The following is a 24,250-nucleotide window of genomic DNA, read 5'->3' as shown; positions in this document are numbered from 1 at the left end:
TCTTTATCTTCATACATATTTTTATTATTCTTTAATCGTACACATTTTTATTATTCTCTAATCATGCACGTCTAAATTGAATTAATAAACGTTTCTGTCATATAATTTATGAAAATGAATCTCCAGTGGACATGATATTTACTTAAAATTATCTTCGTTTTTTTTAATGAAGAATTAACTAAAAATGCCTTAATTTCTAAACTCATAAAATAGAAGGGAAAATGAACAATGGAGAAGTTATTATTGTGTGTCTGAAAAGTCTCCATTTTATTTTCTAAGTCGCTTTTATCGAAATAAAAATTCTGTTAGCGAATAATGTTTCAATGCAAATTTAGTATCAAAACCTTAGAATAAATTACTAAAAACAGCTGATTTACTTAATAAGCTTTATAAAAGGCTATAATATTTGTTTAGGAAGTATTAAGTCATTGCTTTTATCACATCATTTCAGCAAGTAAGGCATCCTTCAGCAATTAAATACATGAGAAGTAATACAGAGGTACAAGTGAAGTACCACCTAGTATGCGAATTTTCCTACACATTTTAGCCATGGAAAGTCAACTGGTAGACTGAGAGTCTAAGTGGTATGTAGATCTGAAGACTATATACCATTAAGTCTTCGAATCTACATCCGTGATTTAATTAAAGACAGAAACTATCTCAGGGAAATGGAAAAACACCAAAGCCCCCATTATAAAAAAAAAAGTTTATTATTTAATTAGGAAGATTTCCTACGAAATACAAAATTATCTCTCCAAAAGATAGGATTACTTTCTAGGAAATATGGAAATTCAACTTAACACAATTTGGAAGATTGCGAATTCCCTTAGAAAGAAACGGACCAATCATATCGGCCCCATTAATCACACGAGAAGGACCTATCAGACCAAAAAAGAAATAGCAACATTATGGCCGCAGAATTCGCAGAAATTTTCAAGCCTAGCTCCTCTGAAAATATTGAGCATGACGAAAACTCCAGCATTAAAAATAGAAATATTAAAAGCATCATCTCATCAGCCTCTCCAAGAGAAATTAGAAGAAAAACCTTAACATTAAAAAAAGCGACAGGTTTTTGACAGCATTACCAATCAAGCACTGAAAGCCCTTTCCATAAGATCATCCATGTTTTTAAAATATTACTTATTCTTAGTGTTTCTGAAAAGTGGATATAGAGTTATCGGCTATTTATTTACTTATTTATTTATTTCTACTTGAATATTCACTATTTATTTCAGTAATTATTTGAAATTTTATTAATATGATGATATTAATAAACTGACGCAACATATTTCTACTCTAGTATTTCTCTTTAGCAGGTTTTAAAAGCTTTGAATTGGGTAAATCCACTATGCAAATGAAATAATCACCAACACACAATCATCTTTAAGTTCACCACTTCCACAGAAGACTTAAGAGGCTCCAGACTGGAGGAAGGGGGGTGATGCTCTTAGAGAGAACTCAACGCATAATCAGTCTATACCTACTCACATTCGGAATGCTCACTTGTGAATTCGATCTTATATCAAAAGCAGATAATTATCGAAGATTAATAAAAGCCAGCATTTTAGACAGAAAAACATCAAACATCATTCATTGTTATTTTCTCTTACGTTGCAAAGATCATATTTTTTTTTCTGTTCTTTCTCTCTCTCTCTTTTTTTTAAACCAAAAAAAAAAAAAAAAAAAAAAAAAATCAGGAGAATATTTAAGTGAATCCGTTCACCTTGGATAATGAAAGCTTGGTCGTGGCTCTTTTTCCGTCATCTAAAAAGAACGCATTTTCAAGAGAAACGCGACCTTTTGGGTCACATCGTTTCGGAACTGAAAATAAACTTCACGTTTTATGTAGTTCACCTCTTAAAAAAGATGTCACATATAACTGCAGCATGTAAATTATATTGTTCTTCAGAGCAAAATAACCGTCGCAATTTAACTTTTAGTTTGCAATATGAAAGTATAAAATAATTCTGACACATTCGCTGCCTAAAATCTTTTTCCGGTTCCTCGAAGCCTAAGGGTGACTGACTTACTTTTATTTATTTTATTTCACTAGCTCTCAGATTAAGAAAATTATTTTAAATAAAATCCATGAATTTATTGTTATTTGCTTGGTGTGCGGAAAACTGCACCTTTTTCAAAAAGATTTGCCGGAGAAAAGAAATACTAATAAAAAGACAATACGACTTTTCTTGGCTTATTTTAGATATACTGTTTGATGATGTATTAGTTTAATAAATTTTAAGATTTAAACTGCAAATAACGTATTAATGTTCTTTATTTTCTAAATAATGGCAGTATATCGCTTATCAGTGTAACAAATTAGATATTTATAAGTAAAGAGCAATTCTCAGTACATATAGTAACCCTTCTCTATAGCCTTACAGACGGATCTAATCTTCCGTTCTGTAAAGATGCTCGTTTTGGAGACGTAATGTTCAATACCTATATTTATATATGTTCTCACAAATATTGATCACTTTCTGAAATGGTTTATTATATTTTGATACTTATAGATGCCATTTTGATACTTATAGATTTTATTAAGATTTATATCAAGAGTAATATTTGTTAAGAATCGTTTTCTGTATTTATTATTTCATTTCAAATTGTAACGTTTTAGAATTTGGCAACTAGTTTTCATATATATTCTAAAGGAAATGTTTGTAAGTTTAAATAAGCTGTTTTATATACGTGTCTTATTTTTACTGCTGTGCATAAACTTCTGTAAATAAATATATTTAAATTATTGGATTACCTCAAATTTGTACGTTAATATTCATCAATATTAAAGAAAGATAGCTCTAACGATCATATGATGCACTTATGACTGCAGAATTTTCTCGTAATTCTTCTCTCAGTACATTATCATCTATGTCAAAAATAAAACATTTTGTCATTATAAAATTATATGGTAACAAATACATATAACACTGTGTAAAATCTATATATGTTTACACGTTGTAGTTATATATTGTGCTACCTACATATTATTTAAGGTTATTAATAAGCCTATGAAACATTTTAAAAATTCAAAACAAACTATGCAACCGATACTAAATTTATTACCCAAGATTGTCTTTAGTTTTGTTGATATGGCAGGTACTTACGTGTCACTGGAAGAATTTACTTGGATATATTGTAGAGTTGGTCGATGCCAGAGTTGAATGAAAAGGTGGCGGACACCTCCTTTAACAAGACATATGCTCGAGCCACCTCCACAAAGGATATTTGTTAGAATCTCTAAATCAAAATCTGCTACAAAATCAGGGAGCATTTCAAAGAATATCCTAGTCAAAATTTGTCGCTAAGGTTGTAATGTTACATTATGTTAATTTAACCAATTATTATGATTTAGATCTTTACTGTCACTTCTCCCTTCCGTTTCCCCAGCAGAATGCAAATTAAGTTAAGTGTATTTAAGGTGTGTTTGTTTATTGTAAGACAGGGCGTGTGTTTCTGCCTCTCCTGGCCATGTTACTAGGTTTCGCTAACTCAGATAACATTGTAAACTTCGGCTTGCATTATAATTGCCTTAAAAATAACTTGGTATCGGTTGCGCTGTTTATTTTTCATGAATTTCTAAACTGGTGAGTAACTATGTATAATCTATACGGTTATGTCCTATTCCAGACTTTCCCAGATCAAATGTTTATGAAAATTGTCCCATTTTAGCCCTTTCAAACACTAAATCCGAAAATGTCATTAAGGTTACATGACTTCAAAACGTGTATGGAATAACACCACAATCCTAACCTTAAACTTCGTTTTCAGATAATTTTGATGCATAATATTAACATTTCTGATAGTGACGCCTAATACAGTTATAAGGTATTTCTTTCGCCTTCTTAGCATGCGTTCTTAATGTTCTTAATGTCAGCACGCTCGACGCAAATTCGAGAGGTCCGTGGTTCGAGTCCCAGCAAGGGCATTGCTCATTTTTCATGTCTCCCGCTTCAAAATAACCTAATGTCTCAACAGTGATGACAGAACTAAAAGGTGGTAAATGATGAATCTTCACCACCAGGATTTGGCGACTGGGTACCCTAAAATCCCAGTGGCCTTTTAAAAAAAAAGGGGGGGAATATATAAGGTATTTCTCCCGCCTTCGTAGTGTAGTGGTCAGCACGCTCAGTGCGTATTCGAGAGGCCCGTGGTTCGATTGCCGACGAAGGCGTTGCTCATTTTTCATTCCTCCTGCTTCGAAATAACCTAATGTCTCTGCAGTGGCGCCCGAACTAAAAGGTGGAGAATGGTAATTCTTCACCACCAAGATTTGGCGATTGGGTCCCCTAACACCCCCTTTGAAAGGGGAAGTATATAAGATTATAAGGTATTTCTCCCGCTTTCGTGGTGTAGTGGTTCTGCACGTTGGGCTGGTATTCCAGAGGTCCGTGTTTCGATTCCCGGCGAAGCCGATTGCTCATTTTTCATCTCTCCGGCCTCCAAAAAAAATCCTAAAGTCTCTACAAGGTATTTCTCCCGCCTTCTTAGCATGCCTTCGTGGTGTAGTGGTCAACACGCTCGACGCGAATTCGAGAAGTCCGTCGTTCAAGTCCCTACGAGGGCATTGCTCATTTTCCATGTTTTCTGCTTCAAAATAATATAATGTCTCTACACAGTAAACATGATTTTTTTTTGTTTGATTCCAATTGAGTGCTTTCTTGAGATAAGAACACATCCACTTTTAGATGATAATCACAACTAAAAATTTTTCAGAATTCTGCACCTTTAATAAAAGCAAATAACTTTTGGGAACAGAGAACGTTAAATAAATAATTGTTTTTCAGTTATTTATTAAAGAATGCTACTGCAATGATAAAAACGTTTGAAGCAGGGTGATTTTTGGTGTTCCTAACCAGAAGAAGGAAATAAAAAGCTTTAAAGTGGTACGATTTTTTTGTTCCCATTTCTAGAAAGCCTTAAGTGGAACATTACGAATCTATGAATGTTACCTTCTTTCATTTATGTAATCAAGATGAACTTTTATTAAATGCCAATAGGGGATCACTTTTGTTTAAGAAAAAAAGTGAAATAGTGATTTTCAGCAAGTTTCAATTGCAATAATAAACCTCGACTGTTATAGTTCGAAAGTATTCAAATTCCTATCTAATGTACACCTAGCACAAATAAAGGGAGACACAGTTATATGTCTTCCCTTCTACTGAGCTGATTGACGAAATTTAACTTGCGATTTAATCCCTCGAAAATGCGACTTAGGATATATATTAGATTTATATGTAGCATATAGGCATTTTGACACAAAACTGGATTTTTTTTCTAAAATGACATACATATTTTTTTTTTTTTCATATTTCGATTTTACGACTCTAATTATGCCAAAATGGCAAGTTTTGTAAAAATCGCAAGAGTAGTTTTTAAAAAATTAGCTCTCAAAATTTAATTCCTAAATCTTAATTGAATTTGTTATATATTTATTAATATATCATTTTTATTAAACTTACTTCATTCCTTCTTTCACAATTTGAAATTTAGGTTCAATCCAAATAAAATTCGAAGCAATCTTCTGATTTGCTTATAAAACTTATATTTTTTAGTAATTTTTATAAATTTTTAGAAAAATCTTTTGAATTATAAACGAAGCTTTTGTCATCTTCTTAAAATAGATGTATTTCTAGCCATATGTGCAAAAGATTAGAATTTTTTATTCAAAAGTTCCAAAGATATACGTCAATTTATATACTGGCACGTTTTAAAATTTGGCATATTTGTTACAAGTGATAATCACGCCAAATATGGTTTGCGAGCTTTGTTAAAATTATTTAAAAAAATGAACGATACACGTTTTATCCCGCACGTGCGCAATGAAAGGGTAATGAAAATTGGTTACCATAAATTAAGAATTTCGACAAGTGACTTATTCTTGGTGCAAACTGTAATAAGTGCGCCAAGATAAATTTTAAAATTTTCCCACCAAATTTTACAAAATTTAATATTTAGGCGTAATTTGAGTCGTAGAATCGAAGTACGGAAAAAATTAGGTAACACATTTAAAAAACGTCCTATTTTGTGTCAAAATACCTATGTTAGAAAAATCTTATAAATAAATATAATGTATATCCTAAGTCGCGCTTTCGAGCCATGAAAAACGCAAGTTAAATTTTGCCTATCGGCCTAGTAGAACGGAAGATATAGAACTTTTTTGGGGGGGGTAAGGTGTACGCATTATATGCATACAGTAATTGCTGTTCTTCGTTATTAAAAATTATTTTTTTTTAAATGCAGTCTAATAAATATTTCTCATTATAAAAAAATCGAGGTGAATTTTCAAGGAGCATGCGCTTTCTTTACAACTAGGATACACTTGAGATTTTTCGATTATAAAACTGAAAAATGAAGCAAACTTTGTAAGGTTTTTCTGCATTGAAAAATGACATGTAATTAGTAGTATAATTGCTTTTATGTATTAATAAAGGTAGCTGATAGCTCTGAAGTAAATAAAACAATTGAACATTAACGTATAGTGTACTTTAAATGCATGCGAATAAAGGCAATTAATTTATCAAACGATTAAAGACCCCTACTGATAAAAACGTTGAATTGAAACCACAAAGGTGCTGTTCTACACGCTTTCGTTACGTGTTTTCCCTATTACTCTTTCTACCGAAATTAAAGCAGTCGGTCATGCTCTGTTGACAGAGCTTATCTGCGCCGATTTTTATTTGTGTTCCGATATATTGTTTGTTTATTTTTACCTCCGTAAAAATTACTGAAGAGAAATAAATATAAAAAGCACACCGAATTGTTTCCGCTTGCCGTTCAAGTTAACCACATACAAAAACCGAATAGTTTATGGCTCGTTTGGTTTTGTAGAGAATGTGATGAACTAGGAGGTATTTAAAGTTCTATGTTATGGGAATGTAATTGTCCTTTGATGAATGCGTAGGGTTAGGCGCGACGACCCGTTCAGCTGAGAAAAATTCTATTGTAATTGCTAACTTCCTGAAACTTAATTATTAATAACATACACTTAATTACCTATAATGAGTTGATGAGCACAAGCTTCACGTGCTGTATTTGTTATATACTATATTCATACAATAAACGCAAGCTAGAGTGGTAAGGAATGTTATTAAGAAAATCATGAGCGAAGATATATTTGTGACACTGTACTGTATGGACTACCGTCTCATACGTCTTCCACTCACAAGGCAAATCATCCGTCTTTTAATACCTACATCAAATATTGTCTTATATGCAGGGTGACACAGAAGCTGGGATTTTTTTAAAAGTGTAGCAGGCAACACTAGATATGTGGCAGCACTGCATAGCGGTATAGCAACAGGCAACCTGACCATTTAAAAAAAAAAGTGATCATGGAACAGTGGAACTATCAACATAGTGCTTTCGCCATTAAAATGCTTTACGAAAACAATGATAGTATGCAAGTTGTGGAGAGTTAGCTCAAACGTTTTCAGCTTAGGGTATCATGGATAAAAAACTTAAATAAAAAGAGACTGGATTGGCTATGAAGAATAAAAGGAGAACGACAATAAAATGTTTACTCTTTTCAGAGTATTGAGGCTTTTTGTGAAACAGCTTTATACAGCCAAAGGAAACAAACAGCTGCGGTCAGGTAGTCTAGAGCGTGTTCGCCGAATTCTCCACCTATATTTAACTACGTCTTGACGAAAAATAAGAGATGAAAGGAAGTAGTATGAAGTTAAGATGAAATTTACACCATTTCACCTGATATACTGCAGACATCAATGAGGACCTCGATTACTATATCTGAGATGGCAAGCTGTAAAGATTCAATTTCCGTCAACACATTTTTTTTTTTTTTTAAATCTGATTTCTTGTATGTTTGATTGGTTTTCAAAAGCTCCCGATTTTCTGTGTTATTGTGTATTACAAAACATTGCAGATTTATATGCATTATTAACAATAGACATCAAAAATACTTTTCCAGCAGACTTGTAAACATTATATGGGAAAAAATGATAAACTAGACTCGTATGTACATGTATGGTTTTACATGTTTATGGCACAGCCAAATTTTATGTATCTATTATATATTTATACATTTTATATATTTATTTCCTTTATTTCTAGGCTTTGCTGCTCACTTGCGAGTCTTCAAACTGTTGCAAATCTCTAAACACGTTTAGATACTTTTATTGAAATGAGTTCACGCGAATTTGGCAGGAATGTCGCAGTTTCAAGCTCCATCGCGAGTTTTTACTGCCCAGGTAGAGGAGAATAAATATTTAGAGCAACTTTCTTTCCAAGAAAAGGTATTGTACCATAATTGACAGTAACTATCACAATCACTTCCCTGCACTGAAAACCATTTAACCCTTTCCGTCACGCTACCTTTTAAAGTCGGAGTTCTGATTTAAAAAAAAGGTAGGCAGTCTAATTAGGCTTAGAGAAGAACACAAGTAAAATTTCGTGAAGATAGCACTTATCGTTTTAATTCTGTGGGTGTGCCCAAAGTGGCACACTGATTGAATAGAACTTCGAAAAGAGCGCTGAAACGAGCATTGTTTTCAATGAAAGACCGATGCGGAGAAACAAAGAATACAGACTCTCAGTTGTCCTAGATTATCGGTGAGCCCGGTCTGGGCACATCTAGGGTTCGCCGTTTGATTTTAGGCAACATTTCAAGGTAAAAATTTAAAACTAATATAGAATAAGGAGATTAGCATACAGCCAAAAAAATAACATAGAAATTTCTCTTCAAACAATTCCTTTTACACCCTAAAAAATCTGGAAGATTTCTTTGAAAAATGAGGGATTTAAAAAACTAAGCATGGCTAAAATATATGGACTTCTTTAGTTCTACTATAACTAAAGAAGGTTCAGAGTAACCTATAATAACCTATAAATCCGTTTTCATTCAATTTTTCTGTGAGTACAGAAGGAAATTTTTAGGTGTGTCCAGACCGGACACACTGTGCCGCAAAGGGTTAATCACATGGAAAATAAGCCGTCATGAGTCCCACACGTAATTGTGCAAGATATCCACCATCAAGGACTATTTTACATTTTTTCAATTCTGATTATGATCCCATAATCATTAGTGTAGATAAGATAGAAAACATCTTCTATCCCTGAAACAAATTAAATATTTAACGCAATCCTGTTCTCCAAAAAGGAAGACTCTCCTTGCGGTTCATACTGATGGCACATCGTACTTCATCATTGTTTGACTATTATAATTTTTGGAATCTTTACATATTATATTTAGACATCATGTATAGGCTTAAGTTCCGTTTTAGTTGTTTATCTTAAAATACTTCTCGAATGTAGTTGGTAGTTTTAAATAACACAGTTATAATATAATAGAAGCAAAATTGAATTTTCCCTAATTTTAGTTGCATATGCTTGGCGATACTAGACTCAGATGCCCTTAAATAAAATTGAATCACAGTTGATGAAAAGTCACCAGAAAGGTGATTTTTGAGTGTTTCAAATATTCGGAGGTTTTTGTCTAAAACTAAACCATGGCCGGCAGTGCTCTGATATCTGCTTTCTAGACCGTGGACTCCAGGGTGCATGAGCATCTATCCTGGACAAGTCGTCATCTACCCTGGACAAGTCGTCAGATTCCAGCTATCGCAGGACCCCCGATGTTTAGTGCCCAAGCGAACTTAGTACTCATTTTATCGACCCACTCACGGGATGAAAGGCTGAGTCAAGTCAACCTTGCCCAGCGCGGGGATCGAACCCGAAACCTGTGGTGCTGCTGTTCGACGCGCTAGAAGATTTTTGTCAGTATTTGTATTAAAAGTCAATCTTTAAATATCTGAAATAGACATAATTTCTTCCCTCAAAATAGCTAAGGAGTATATTAAGTTAGATAATCTATTAAGAGAAAGCAAATCGAGGGTTGTCTGCCTATTGGAAGGGATCCTTCGATGAGATTTCATCAGGAAAAGACTCGTATCTACATTACATAAGGGGAAATGCAAAACGCCTATGCAGTCAGTGTTTCGTAGAGATCTATCTGAACACGGACTAATAGTGTTTAGCGACTGGGTCGCTAGTAAGCTAATAAGGAATAATTACTGAAGTCACTAGCTTTGATTTCATGCAACAAGACATGCAGTTAAAATACTATCAAATCCAACAGATTAATGAACACCTAGCAGCAGACCAACTGTTCTGTCGATGGCGAAAAGAAAAGAAAGAAAATCTATATATTAACTTATGAACCTACAAATATTTTCGAAATTTTCAATCTCTAAAGATTTTAATTTTAAATCCTGTTTATCATTTGATAATACTGATCTGCCTTTTCAAGACTACTATTTAAAATGTTTGCAAGACTAATCGAGTTTCAGGGACAAGTTATCTGTTAGTCATTCTGAACCATAAGTTGAGTACTGAATTCTGAACCATACCAGTAAATAGGTTGCCACCATAATTTACCATTTATTTAAACATTTGATTGAAATTGAAACCCAGAATACGTAATGAATAATAAATTATTTAACATACAAATGATTTCATTGTGTCTGTCTAAACCTGTAATATTTTTTAATAATTATGTTTTACGTTGTAAATCGAAAAATTTAGTTTTTAAAGTTATAAATCATTTATTATATTATACTACTGGAAGTCGACACTTTAAAATTCTTCCTGAAAGGGAAATGGTATTTAAAATAATTATTGAGATGAATGAGGGGAAAAGCTATAATATAATAATGATTTCTAAATTATAATTAATTCATTTTCCAGTCATTTTCCAAATAAACGTAATTTAAATCGAATAACATAGTTTCACTGAACTATCTTAGACAAATTTCACAGTTTTTGAATATGTCTACTTCTTCTAAATTACCGGTATTTAAAATTTCAACTCCTAGTATTTACACTTCATACGTTTATTAGTTTAATAAAATTCGCAACGCACAGTAAAAGTTTTCAAATAAGCTTTTCATTTTGATAAACTGGTTATAGGTATTTACGGTTATTCTAACAAAATCTAAATCTTCAGTGCCATTGAAAACGATGAATAGAGATTATATTGTTATGAACATGCCATAAAATACTAAAGAATACAGAAAGTAAAAGATGCTTAAAAACGAAGAATGTTATAAACACAACATAGCTTATTTGGGTTAAATAACAGCCCCTTTGGATTAAACATAGTTACGGATTTCAAAACCTACACACTTAATAACTTCGTAATCGCTTAAGAAAGTTTTAATCCTCAGAGTCGTGATCTGATTCTGTAAACAGCTTCTTATTGTAACCTGCATGGTAGCATTTACTACTAACAACCAAGGAAGGACAGAGCAGTGAGTGATGTGGCAGCGATTTTCAAATGATCGTTGACGGAGGCAGCATACGACCGCATTGATAATGCATCATGTTTGTACACGAGGATCTTGGTAAAAATGGTGAATGTTTAATATTTCTATGCTATGTATTTTTTGTCTTTACTTGAAAACATTTGACATTATCACATAGGAAACGTAAACCATAAAAGAATAGCTCCATGAAGTAACCTCTTGATGTACTTTAGTATTAGTACTGACGTTCTAAATACGTAAATCATAAAGGCCATTGGAACTGACATCAGCCCATATAGTCTTAGAAATTCTTTTGAAACACCAGTAAAACCTAAATTAGGTAATGCCTATCGTGCTTTCCCGATGTTCTTTAGACTCACACATTTACAACGTAAGACATTTACATTTATAACTGTAAAGAGTACTCTCCCGTTTTGTGTTTCTCGAAAAGAAAGATACCATCGTGATTATGAACATCTTTTCAGGAAAAGAGATTCTCAGACTATATAAAATAAACTCAGAAGAGTGAATGTTGGACTCAAACTCATGCAATTAATTTCCTACAGCTTATTTATTCGCATGAATTTTGTAGTGACAAAATTACTGGCTGGTCAATGCTTAGAATTTAAGTATTTGGAAAAAAATATGGTTTTCCGAGCAGAAGTTGTAAGATCTGACCTTCTTAGTATCTTGAAGTTAACTTGATCTTATGAAGGAACTTGGCAACCTCTCTCACAGACGTAAAAGAAATATTTATGCATTAACATTAAATTTAATTTTAAGAAAAAATATTTTCCCTTAAAATCGTAACAGAGGGCCTGATTGAGATAGTCAGTGACTTTAAGCTCGGTCCCCCCTCCCCTCAAAAATTCCATATATTCCGATTTTTATCCAGAAAATTAACATTTGGAGCAATTATTGCATAATTTAGCAACTGTTGACATATAGGGTCGGAGATACAGGCCTTTTGGTCTTATGCCGTAAAGAAAGCCTGATTACATAAGAAAGATGCCGAATAATCAATCAAAATTTAAAAATCAATGTATAAAAGCTATGATAAGGACAATCTATGGTATACTGTAACACTTGCTTGACAATATTGAAACATAGTAGCATAATTCGTGTTGAAATGAATCATTTCAACCGGAACCCTAATCTTACGTAAATGAAAAAGAAAATGTTTGTCTTACTTGTTCTTCGTATAGGTCGAAATCACACGGAATCGAGCATTTCTAAATCGTGTCGAATCGTCACACAGAAGTCCTCTTTTCGTGTCCAAACGGAACCTGTGATGAAAATAGATTCATTTACAATTCAGTGGCACATTTCGCAGGGAGAATCACAACGAAAATAAAATTAGATTGCGAACGGGAGCGTAAAACAGAGGGTGTGGAAAACTTATAAAGCTCTTAGGAACTGTGGAAAGTCAATGAGCCATTAAAACAAGAGATCACGAACAATACAGCTTAAACAACGTGATAATTTAATAAATGGTACAATTTAACTTTACTCTAAACTTAACTTTACTAAAAAAAAATCATTTAGAAAGCAAAAACATTTGTTCATCATTTAGCACAAAGAAAATGATTTAATACTTTTGCTTGATTAATGCCTACCAGTTAGTCTGAATCTAATGATTTGTTAGTCTGAATCTAATGATTTGTTAGTCTAGACTAGAGATGGCCAAATTTTACATTAATAAGAGCCGCATATTATAACGCAGAACATTCGATAAATCGCAGTTAGATTTATCTATAGCTATAAGTAGATCCATCGAACTCTCTCTTGGGATTGCCATCCACAATCTCACATGGTTTTCTGTTCTACGGATATGATAGTATTATATTAAGATAAATTCAATAACGATATTATTTATTGATTTCAGAAATATTGTCATTTTTATAGGCAATCATATCACGGAGTTGTCGCCATGAGACGATTAATTGTATTTATAACTAACTATTGGTTATAACAGCGATCAAAGCGCCAAGGAAAAACATCCCCAAGTTCAAATGGCATTTCTCTCACCTATCCCAGACAGCGCAGTTAATAATGGAATTTTAACGTAAATGTTTTTTTAAAAAAACTATTACAATTTACATTCAAAAATATAAAATCCTACTAAAAAAAGCTTGTATTCATGCTCATTTTTGCAAACTTGGGAGGAGGGTAAAATGCCTCTTTCTTGGAAGAATGCAATAGTTTTATTTTCATGGTAGGATGAAAATTATTTTTATCCGGAATTCCCGTCTCTCCTCCCCCTCCAAAAAAAGAAAAGTCTTGTGAAAAAGAAATCTGAAAGCTTCCAGATTTTACATTAGGCAAAAAGGGGCATTTTTGTAACCTTTTGTGTGTCACCTTTACTTATTAAATATCACATTCTTCGCATTTAAACCACATAAAATTCTATTCAACAGCAATGTCACAAAATATTTAAAAACAGCATATCTTTAGAATCTTCGATACACAATCTCACGCACTAAAGATAACAATGTTTTTTTTTTTTTTTTTTTTTTTTTTTGTTGTTGTTGTTGTTGTTGTTCAGTGTTGCCATTGCTCGCTTCGAATTTGTTGAGTTTGTTAATAAAAAATTCGTTTAAGTTTTACAGAATATTAAATAGATAATAAAACAAATTCCAAATTTGGGTCTTTCAGATGCCCATATTCGAGTGGAGGACTTCATTATTCAAAATTTGATGTTTCTAATTACCGTTGTTTTTTTCCCAGTGCGAGAAACATACATACATTCAGATTCTTCATTATTTAACTTAATAATGCAGGGCTCTGATATTTGGTGGCAACAATTTGAAAAGCGAAACACCATTTTATGGTGAACTATGCAAAATACCAAAATGAAATTAATAGGCTTTCTGCCCCTTTGCGCTAAAAAATAAAATTTATGGTTATTGTCATAACAAGGAGGCCCGGTAGCGCAGTGGCTAGCGCATAGCTCAGCACCATAGGTCCGGGGTTCGATCCCCGGGCTGGACAAGGTCGACTCAGCCTTTCATCCCTTGATTTCCACCCTTTGGGTCGATAAAATGAGTACCAAGTTCGCTTGGGGACTAAACACTGGGGGTCCTGCGACCAAGCTGACCACTTGTTTAGGGCATATGCATACGCATCCCGGGGCCCACAATCAAGAAAGCAGATTTCGGGGCATTGCAGACATTGGCCCATTATAGGGCTGTTACGCCACTGAGCTTAGTTTAGTTTGTCATAGCAAGACTTTATTTCGATTTGGAAAACGATTTTAAAAATGGTACTATTGTTTATTACTACACGGGCCGCCGTGCTATACATTGCATTTCCGCATCATTTATTGATTACTGATCCTTGATTTTCAGAACCAGTAATGGATCAGATAATGTATACTATTTATTGGGAGAAAAAAAGGGTTAATAAATCTGACACTTAATGTTTAAAATGTTCAACATATTTGAATTTGAGATTTTTTTCATCAATCACGTTATATAAAATCATAAATTTCACCTTATCGAAAACATCCAGGTCTTTGAATTGTTGTATTCCAAGTAATAAACATGTTAAAAAAGTTAATAGGATATTTGCGTTTAAACAGAAAGAGTTATTACATTAACATCTTTAGTGATATTTACAATAAAGTAATGATATCTATTTGCAAGTAAGCAAAACTAAGAGGAAAATCCTCTGAATTCTACGAATATGATACAAAAACTAAAATGGCTCGGCCTCAACACTTGCGAAATGCACACTAGCACTTTTCCCCCACCTAAGTATAGAAATAAAATAATCTTTAAAAAGTATGCTTTATCCTTAAAAAAATATCCTTATTTTTTTAATCCTTAATTTTTTTTCACAAAATTAAAATAAACAAATCTAAATAAATTTTGGAAAACAATAATGCGTAACAGAGATAAGTGACTGAAAACTTTGCAAAATATAATCTGTGATATCAAATAAGTAGTTAAATATAGTATAGTAATAAATAGCTAATTTCTTCTTAATCTTTAATGCAACCTGGTTAATACCTAGGTACGGAATAAACTGCAAGTCTTTCGTGGTTCTTCATCAACATACATTATTCTCAAAGTAGAAATTCTAGGATTTAGAAAGTTCAAAATGTTCAGTTTCATATGCTTGTTTTTCCACTTACAAGCTTAGTTACTCAACATTTTAAACGTAATTAATTAAATTAATTAAAGCAACTTCGATTCATTTCTTATGATGATGTAGACAGATAATCGTCTCATGTTTTGCTATAATGAAACCGTCATCTTATGACAATAGACCCGCCAGCAGCAGAGCAGTAAAATCTCTGACCGCTGGTAGTTATATCCTGGCGAACGAGCTGCCAGCATAAACGTTTTCGTGTTTTTCTCCTTGTGTGGCATCTCTTTCCTTGGCCAGATAGCCATCGAGTGGTTTGCCTCAAACAAACCAAACTATCTTATAACCATAAATCCACCTTTAGTAAACGCTCCAAATATTAGTTACCGTGCTATTATTGGATTGTCTTTATGACGTCTTCGTATCTTTTTTCATACATAGTATTCTTCATTTTTCAAAAATAAAGATCGAAATCAGCTTTCGTTAGTTAGAAGCTAATAGAACCGAATTTGAAACATATTGGTTCCAACGGACAGGATCGATCACAAGTGTTATAAAGAATGAACACATCTTTTAAAATTGGTTCATTTATTTGATTATGGCAAAGCATTCCAGGGCCATCTGCCTAAGGGGAAGATACCTTCGTAGAGGACTTTCTAAGGGAATTTGGCTTACTATATACACTTTACACATGGGGGGAAAACCACGAAAATGCCCATGCAACCAGGGATTCGACCCTGGACCTAACTACCAGTGTTCAGCGACTTTAACACTCGGCCGCTGGTAGGCATCTTCTTTAAAAAAAGAAATTAGGAAAAGAGGAACTGGATTTTAAACTATTTAACTCAGCTTTAAAAAAAAATAGTAACTAGCTACCTATTTCATTTCTGAGTAATTAAGTACTAAAGTATTTTGCATTTTTAACGTGCACTTTTTAAATGTGTGCATGTTGTATAAAATGTTTTTTTTAATAAAAAATAATGCATATGCTTATTAAGAAGAGGAAATTCAGTGTTTTTTTTTTTTTTTTTTTTTTTTTTTTTTTTCTATTGCTTTTATTTTATTTCATGAATAATTTATGTTTTGTACATTCATTCTTAAATTCACGTGTACGCTCAATTAAACAATACAAAGAATATGAATAAGCGACATAATCTTCATTAATCTTGTCCATTCATTTTGAAATACAACTTTAAAATGAAATTTTCAGTTGGAAAATTCCTCATCAAGAAGGTATGAAGTAAGCGTCGAAATGAACAATAGAAATTTACCATTTAAATATTTTCTCATTTAGCAGCAGAAATGTAGGTCAAGCAAATGTTTTTGACATAGCTCGTTTTCTGAAAACACCCATAAAACAATTACATGATGCATCCTCATTCACGGTCCCCCCTTTCTTTTTTCAAAATAAGCATCTGGTTCTTTTCTCTTCAAATCTAGTTCTAAGGGTGTAAAACGCTTTTAGGCTTCCTCAACTACCCCCCCCCCCGTATCTCTGTAGCTCCATTTGCAATTGTTCTGTTTGATAACTTCCTCTTTGCTTTACAGTTCTTCACTTTTTTTTTTTTTTTTTTTTTTTTTTTTTTTTTCTTCCACAGTGTCATCTTTTATTTAAATTACTCACAAAATTCGTTATATTGTTGATTAAGAATTAGATTAACATGGTCAATGAACGTCTGAATAGAAATGGTGCAAGAATCTAGAATTGAATATCTAGCTGTACTATTAAAATCTGTACACGTCTGCTTGTTTTTTTTTTTTTTTTTTTTTTTTTTTTTTTTTTTTTTTTATATATATATAACATCATCTTCTCTGACAACGCTAATTTTCTCACTCATTTTTCCGAGTGGCAACAGTCTCGCGCACTGAAGGTAAAAATCAGCTTTATTTTGAAAGGCGCTGCCACTGCTCGCTTTCAAATCGTATAGTTTGTTAATAAAAAATTTGTAAGTTTCACAAAGTATGAAATAAAAAAAAGAATAATCTGAAAGCTTTTAGATTTTATAATTACGCCCAAATGGGCTTTTTTTAACGTTTTGTGTGTTACCTTTATTTATTAAATATCATGTTATTTGCAATTAAATCACATAAAATTCAATTTAACAGCAATATCACAAATTATTTAAAAACAGCATATCTTTAGAATTTCCGATACACAGCCTCGCACGCTGGGGATAAAAATGTTTTTTCCGTACAGTGTTGCCATTGCTCGCTCTGAAATCGTTGAGTTTGTTAATCATGAATTTGCTAAAGTTTTACGAAATATGAAATAACAAACAAATTTCAAATTAGGGCTTCCAGATGCCCATATTTGGATGGAGGATTACGTTATTCAAAATTTGATGGCTCTAGGTATTGTTTTTTTCACAATTGGAGAAACAGTCATGCAGATTCTTCATTATTTAGTTTCTTTAAATATAATGCATGGCGATAATATTTGGTGGCAACAGTTTTAAAAGTGAACCAACGCAGAAAATGAAACGAACGAAAGAAAGTGAAACGCAAAATGCCGTTTTGAGACTAATAGCCCTTTGGGTCTAACGCCCCTTTGGACTAAAAATAGCATTACCAAACATTAAATATATTATTATTATTATTATATAAAGTCAGATTCTGACGTTGAAGAAAGCAAGCGATTGCATGGGACGTCATTGTAAGTGGAAAACGTTTCGTTAATGTCAGCATTTAAAAAAGATAGCTGTTTTTTTTGTTTCGGGCTAGGAAAATTGACACGATATTTTATTGCCGCGTTAATTCTGTTATTGATATTGAGAAAAAGTTGTTATATTACATTAAATTTAAATCATGACGTCATACGTATACGCATTAACCTGAAGTGCCAAACGTTTTTGTTTCCTAGTTCGGTAACACAAAAACTATTTACGAATTGGTTGTTGCTTGGAAAAAATGAACTGATTTCATTCATATCGAAATGCTTTTATGCATTTTCTTTTCACGTATATAAAGAACTAATAAACTTTGCTTTGCCCGCAGCCCAAGCTAGTTGATATCTAAGAAAGCGAAATGGGTAATTATAACTTAAAAAAGTATACTGGCTTGTTTCTAATAGTTAACATTAGTTAAGTGGCAAAGAATGGAAACTAAAACATGTGGAGATCAGCAAGTTAAGAATTAATAATTGAGGAATTTAAAAAAGCTTTGCACATGACAGGTCCGAAGTGCAAAGCCTCAGATAAGGACAGCAAACATTTAAGTACCAGCCAGCTTAGTACCGAACAGTTTAAATGAACGTAGAACTCTAAATTGTCTTTTACGCTTTCTTTACACTGTACTTTTCCTTACACTAAATATTTTTTCAAATGATTAAATATTGAATTTAAAAATAAATATCTTTTTTTAGGAAAATTATGTCACTTCGCACTACGTTTCTAAATTTCTAGAAACTTCTAAGACTGGAGGGGGGGGGGATATTATACAGGGAATGCGGTACGTAAATTAATGGCATTACTTTGCATCGAAGCAACAGAAAACCATTAAAAAAAAAAACTTTGTTGCTTTGAATTCTTCGATTAAATTTTCTTAGATTTTGTGTTATATCAAAGTTTTGTTATCGTGGCTTATTCAAGAAAACATATGTGATTAGAAATCTGTAAAGTTATGCTTAATTTTTTATAGAAAAACAAAATATATGAAAAATTTGTTGAAACGGTTATTTTAAAGCATTTAACGGTATTTTAACTCATTAAGATAACTCTAAACACGACATAAAAGAAAAGATTCTATGGAAAATAATGGAAAATGTTCTAAGGAATGCTACGAAATATTGTCAAAAGTAATTAAAATATTCTAAGACTAATACATGAAGAAGACCAACCATTTACAATATCGATAAAATAAAAGCTGTTAAAATAGTAGTTAGATATTTTTGGTAAAATAGTTGGGTGGCAAGTAAAATTTCTGCATCTAAAGAAAACAAAAAACTTCCTCATTTTTTTCCCTCAAAAACTGTCAGTCATAAAAACAAAATTCAAATATTGATCTAAGATACCATTATTAGAATAGTCAGTTTTTAGCGCACAGAAACGTTAATAGATTTCGAAAATCGGCTTACTGCACCGTTTACTACTGCTACTGTCAAACCCAGAAAACGGTAGAGGAAGAGTTGATTTACACGGATGGGGTAAATTTATTTGAAACCATAATCTTCTTAAGTTTATTAATTTTAATAATGAATTAATGGCAGAAATACTAACCTTTTTACAAAAAAATTTGATATTACCGGCACAAATATAATGAACTTTCAAAATAATTCCATATAATACAAAAACAATGATCATACTGCCAAAAACGTGAGGTTCTGCATGCTTTTTAACATACCTAAAACAATCAAAATGCATTCTTAGTGTCTAGAATTTAAGCCCTGCTGAACATACTTAGAAAGAAATTGAATATAAAACTCAAATAAAACATTTCAGCGAGCACGGGCGAGCGGAATTTAGTACTCGCAAAGGTCTGCAAAATGTCTACCTCAGGTCTTGTAGAAATTATTGAAGAAATATTAGGCTGAATATGGTAAAAAAATTTAGGTGAATTCATGCTAAAAGTCAAATTGAATGAATTAATAATAATCCAAAGAAATATTGAATTTTTAAATTCTTTTTAGTTTGGTGAAATAGAAGGTGTCAGATGATTCGATGATTCACGTGACATGACTCCGCCTCAAAAGAAAAATTATTAAATTATAAGCTTAATGTTTTATTTTGGATAAAATATTATAGAGTTATTAAATACTTTTGAAGCAGGAGACGTAAAAAATGTGCAATGTCCTCGTCGTGTGCAATCACCATGAAAGCAAGGAAGGAGAAAATACCTTATAATGTATTTTGTACACAAAGAATGCTAAGTACGCGTATACCTCAAAATCCCATTTCATAGTTTTAGCTAAAGACGTTTACATTTTTTGTCGTTGTTTCCGGAAATGAAAAGTATCCGATCACTTTTGCGAGTTATTGTGTAGAAATTAGTTGAAACCTAGAAGTTTTTTGGCATTAAAAAAATTAACGAATTAAATTAAATTTAAAAAAATTAACGAATCGAAAAAATTATTTTTAACGAACTTTTGATAAATATACTTTCTGATCAAAAGAGCATAAAAAATTACTTTGTGTTAGGAATTAAAGCTTTAGTGTTCAACTGCCAAATATTGTCAAATATTGTTTGAAATAATAAGCCAAATATTGTTTGAAAGTTGTATTGCTTCAGATCTTGCTTTATTTTTCAATGATGTTTAAGCAACTTTTGTTACTAAAAATGAGGGAATAAATGAGGGTGCCGTAAAACTGTCATTTTTTTTTTATTTAATTTTTTTAAATGGTATTTCGGCAACATCCACTACCTCAAAACTAAAATTAACATCTGTTTAGAGTTGAAAATATGTGTAATTAATGCACAGAACACTGTGTTGATAATAATCTTTATTTGCCAGCTAATATTCTTTTAGATAATTCTCTAATTCATTGCTTGCGACAGTCATGCAGCTTTATAATTTTGTAGAAAGTTCTATATTTATGCAAGTGACATGTTTATCAAGACATCTTCAAGACATCATGTTCTCTTTCTGCTTAAAGGCATTCAAAATACCTTTTTTAAAATTTCTTTCAAATTCTCAAGGTTGCCCTTCGTTGAAGATTAACTCAGTAAATCTTTTGGACTTCTTACTATTGTCAGCTGTGGATATCATAGTTAAATTCGAACACAGCATAATTTAATAATACGCAGCATTTAAAACGAAGCTAATTTGCGCATTCGAAGCTGCTATAATTATTTAATTTTATATTTATACGTACCCTGCGTAATGTTTAGCAAATAAAAAGTATTTCTCAAGAACATAATTCTTTTTGACCTAATCTTACACACACACACACACAAAAAAAAAAAAAAAAAAAAAAATCATTTTGATTAATACACTAAGTTTCTTTCAAAGATCTAATTTTGAAAGAATGAATTTTCTGACAAAGGTCTTTGTTTGTACCGGAGAAATATTTGAGTTTTTATTTGTATTTGAAATTTAAAACCTTTGTACTCTTCACATATTTTTTCATGCACTTAAATTATTCTAATGTTAATGAGAATCAGTTTCTATTTACCTTAGTTTAAATTTCTTTAAAAATCATAACTCTCAAGGAATTATTACGCAGTACTGTAATTTAGCTGAAAAACACAATTAAGATTACAGGTATAGGAAACTTTATAATATAATAAGCACTTAAAATATTCGCAAGATGTAGTTTTGAGTCATTTAAATTTTCAATTAACAATAAAGTAAGGAAAGAATGATAACCTTGAGAAAAATTCCAGCTTTTTGATGCTTTCTCATAAATTATGTTGGTTAAAAACAAAAAATAACGAAGAAAACCTTTCAGAGCTATGTGTTTCTAGAACGTAAGAAAGTTTAATACTTATCTGTTAGTTCTTTCAAATTATGAAAAATCAACAATGTACGAACCAAAATTACAAAGATTTTCTTATAGTTACTATTAGAATAAATTAGTGCCACTTTTGCATAATGAAACTTGGCAACGTCAAAAACAAACGAGCACCAAACGATATATATTGGCGAGAGAGAATTCTATTTACATATACTGCAAATTGTGTTTTTCATCATTTTACTTACCAATTATTGCTTATCAGAAGAATAATTTTTATGAAATTCTAAAAATGCCTTACAATACATCTTGCAAGAGATGGCGCAACCAGAGCTCCAGTCAACTAAAATGCTTTTGACCCCTACTAATAGATGGAGTCACACGAACACCTCATTTGTTCAAAGCTTACTTATTCTACGGACGGCGGCACAGGAGCCTCCGTCGCTAGTAATCTCTGAGTTCTAGCACAACATGTGTACAAGTATTTCCATATTATTGGATACAACTTACTCGATTCTTCAAGCATTTAAAAGTCAATTATCATATATTGGTAAAGGCCGTTAATGGTCGATTGCCTCTTACTAAGTGATAAGACATAGACATAGACATCTATGTATATGAATTAAGTGATAAGACATAGACATAGACATCTATTTATATTCAGAAGTCTTAAAAAATTGTACTTTCATTATTTTTGTGCTTCATTCTTTTCAGCATGTTGCCTTCTTTTATGGAATATGCTCCTGATAATATTGCCCAATAGCTAAGTCTGAAGATATTTAAAACTTATAAATGAGTATCTTGTAAGTTCTTTACTTCAAGTTAAATGTTTGTTAACACTTAAATTTGATTTGCATTCTGTTTGTGCTCTATTTGAGTTAAGCAAACTCTCTAACTTGTTAAATAAAGATTTCATAGCTATTCTAACTTATGATTCCTTAACAAAACTGCTAAATAGAGGATAGTATACTCAAACGCTTTAACTGTGTTAAATGTACGACATATCAGTTTCCGAAACTTTTGAGTTTTAGTTTGTAGCGTTTCATGTTTATATGAACAATGTAAAATGCAGAATTCCATATACCGCAATGGTCTTTATGTAATTTCCTTTAAAACGTCCTTCAGGGAACCGTACCAATCTATATGCGTAGCATATAAACTGGTACGGCTAACATGCGTAGCATTTAAGAAAGATCTTACTGCAAATTTTTACATTAAAAATAGCATGTTTATAGGTAAGATAAAATAACATGTTTATAGGTAAGATAAAATAACATGTTTATAGGTAAGATAAAATAACATGCCGAACAAGTATTAATTTAGAATTCAAACAACAAAAATCAGCGTTATGTTTGCCAATATAACGTTGATTTTTGTTGTTTGAATTCTAAAGGAAATATGTTTATAGTTAAGATATAATATTTATACCATTTAATTATTCTATTTTGAGAAAAACTTTCAAAAGTTCAAGCTCATACACGTGAAAGTGTCATAAAACAAGACATTCCTTGATAATCCAAAACGATTTGCTTTATATAAATGCTTTGCAAATTATATAAAAAAATATGATGTGTATACCCCATCTTTGCACAGAATATTAAACTATACACATTTTTTCTGCATTTAATCTAAATTTATTTCCTCGAAATTCATTAGAGATATAATATAATTCTTATTCAATTAATTCAGTTCTCACTTCGCGGCAAGTCAAAAATACATAAAACCTTAAAATATCTTCATCAAAAATTGAAAAATGTAGAAAACTATGAAACACCAAATACAGTTAAAACAATTTTAAAAAAATTTATAATTAAGATTAGAGTTTGTTCGCAAAAACGAGCAATTCGGCCAGCAGGCAGGAAGGCAGGTTTTTTAGTGCATAAAACTGAAAGTTTACTTTTGGTCCTACTCGGTAAAATGACACTGAAGGTGCAGAAGCTGACTTAATTCATTACTCTCCGTAGTTTCAAATGTAAATAAATTTGGTTGCTTGGGTAAAAAATCCGATGTGTACACCACACGAATTCCTTATGTGGAATATTAAATTATACGCATTTTTTCCTGCATTTCATTTAAACTTATTGAATTGAATTAAATCTGCATCGTCGACAGCGCATAAACCACAATAGAATAAATGCACTCTTTAAAATTCACACATGCAGGTTAACTAAAGGCATAAAAACCTTAAACGGAAGACAAGAACAACATAATTCAATCATTTTAAAGCAAAAAATACACAATTTATAAACATCTAAGAATAAAGAAACTGAGTTTACAGAACCGAGTAACAGAGTGGATATACACATATTTATATACTTTAGGTGCGGCCAATTGCAACCAAAAAGAGCAGTACAGATCTACATGTCATAGCAGTCCCATATGCAAAATTTCAGCATTCTGAAGCTACTCGTTTTTGAGTTATGCGAGATACATACATACGTACGTACTCATGTATGAACAGTCGTTACGAAAAAAAAACCTCTTCGGAATCCATTTTAAATCCATTTCACAATC

General features: G+C 31.9%; 1 protein-coding gene across 8 annotated transcripts in view; it reads right to left on the bottom strand.

Moving 5' to 3' along the window:
• LOC118201159 (uncharacterized) overlaps positions 1-24,250 on the bottom strand; it is a 95,168-nt gene that overhangs the window by 9,736 nt on the left and 61,182 nt on the right. For 4 of the 8 annotated variants that reach the window (XM_035373194.2, XM_085814017.1, XM_085814016.1 and 1 more), the window contains one exon: positions 12,452-12,547. The exons of 1 other annotated variant lie outside the window; for it this stretch is intronic. The gene's annotated coding sequence lies outside the window, so the exon portion shown is untranslated. Of the gene's footprint in view, positions 1-2,755; positions 2,870-12,451; positions 12,548-24,250 lie in introns of all 8 variants that reach the window. 3 more of the 8 variants (XM_035373203.2, XM_085814018.1, XM_085814019.1) reach the window with 1 other exon arrangement.

The sequence above is a fragment of the Stegodyphus dumicola genome, chromosome 3, assembly GCF_044657685.1.
Source record: "Stegodyphus dumicola isolate Sdum_Otavi_A_Nest chromosome 3, ASM4465768v1".
Classification (NCBI taxonomy): Eukaryota; Metazoa; Arthropoda; class Arachnida; order Araneae; family Eresidae; genus Stegodyphus; species Stegodyphus dumicola.
Note: the sequence above shows the minus strand (reverse complement) of the source record. Positions and strands in the feature narration are given on the sequence as shown.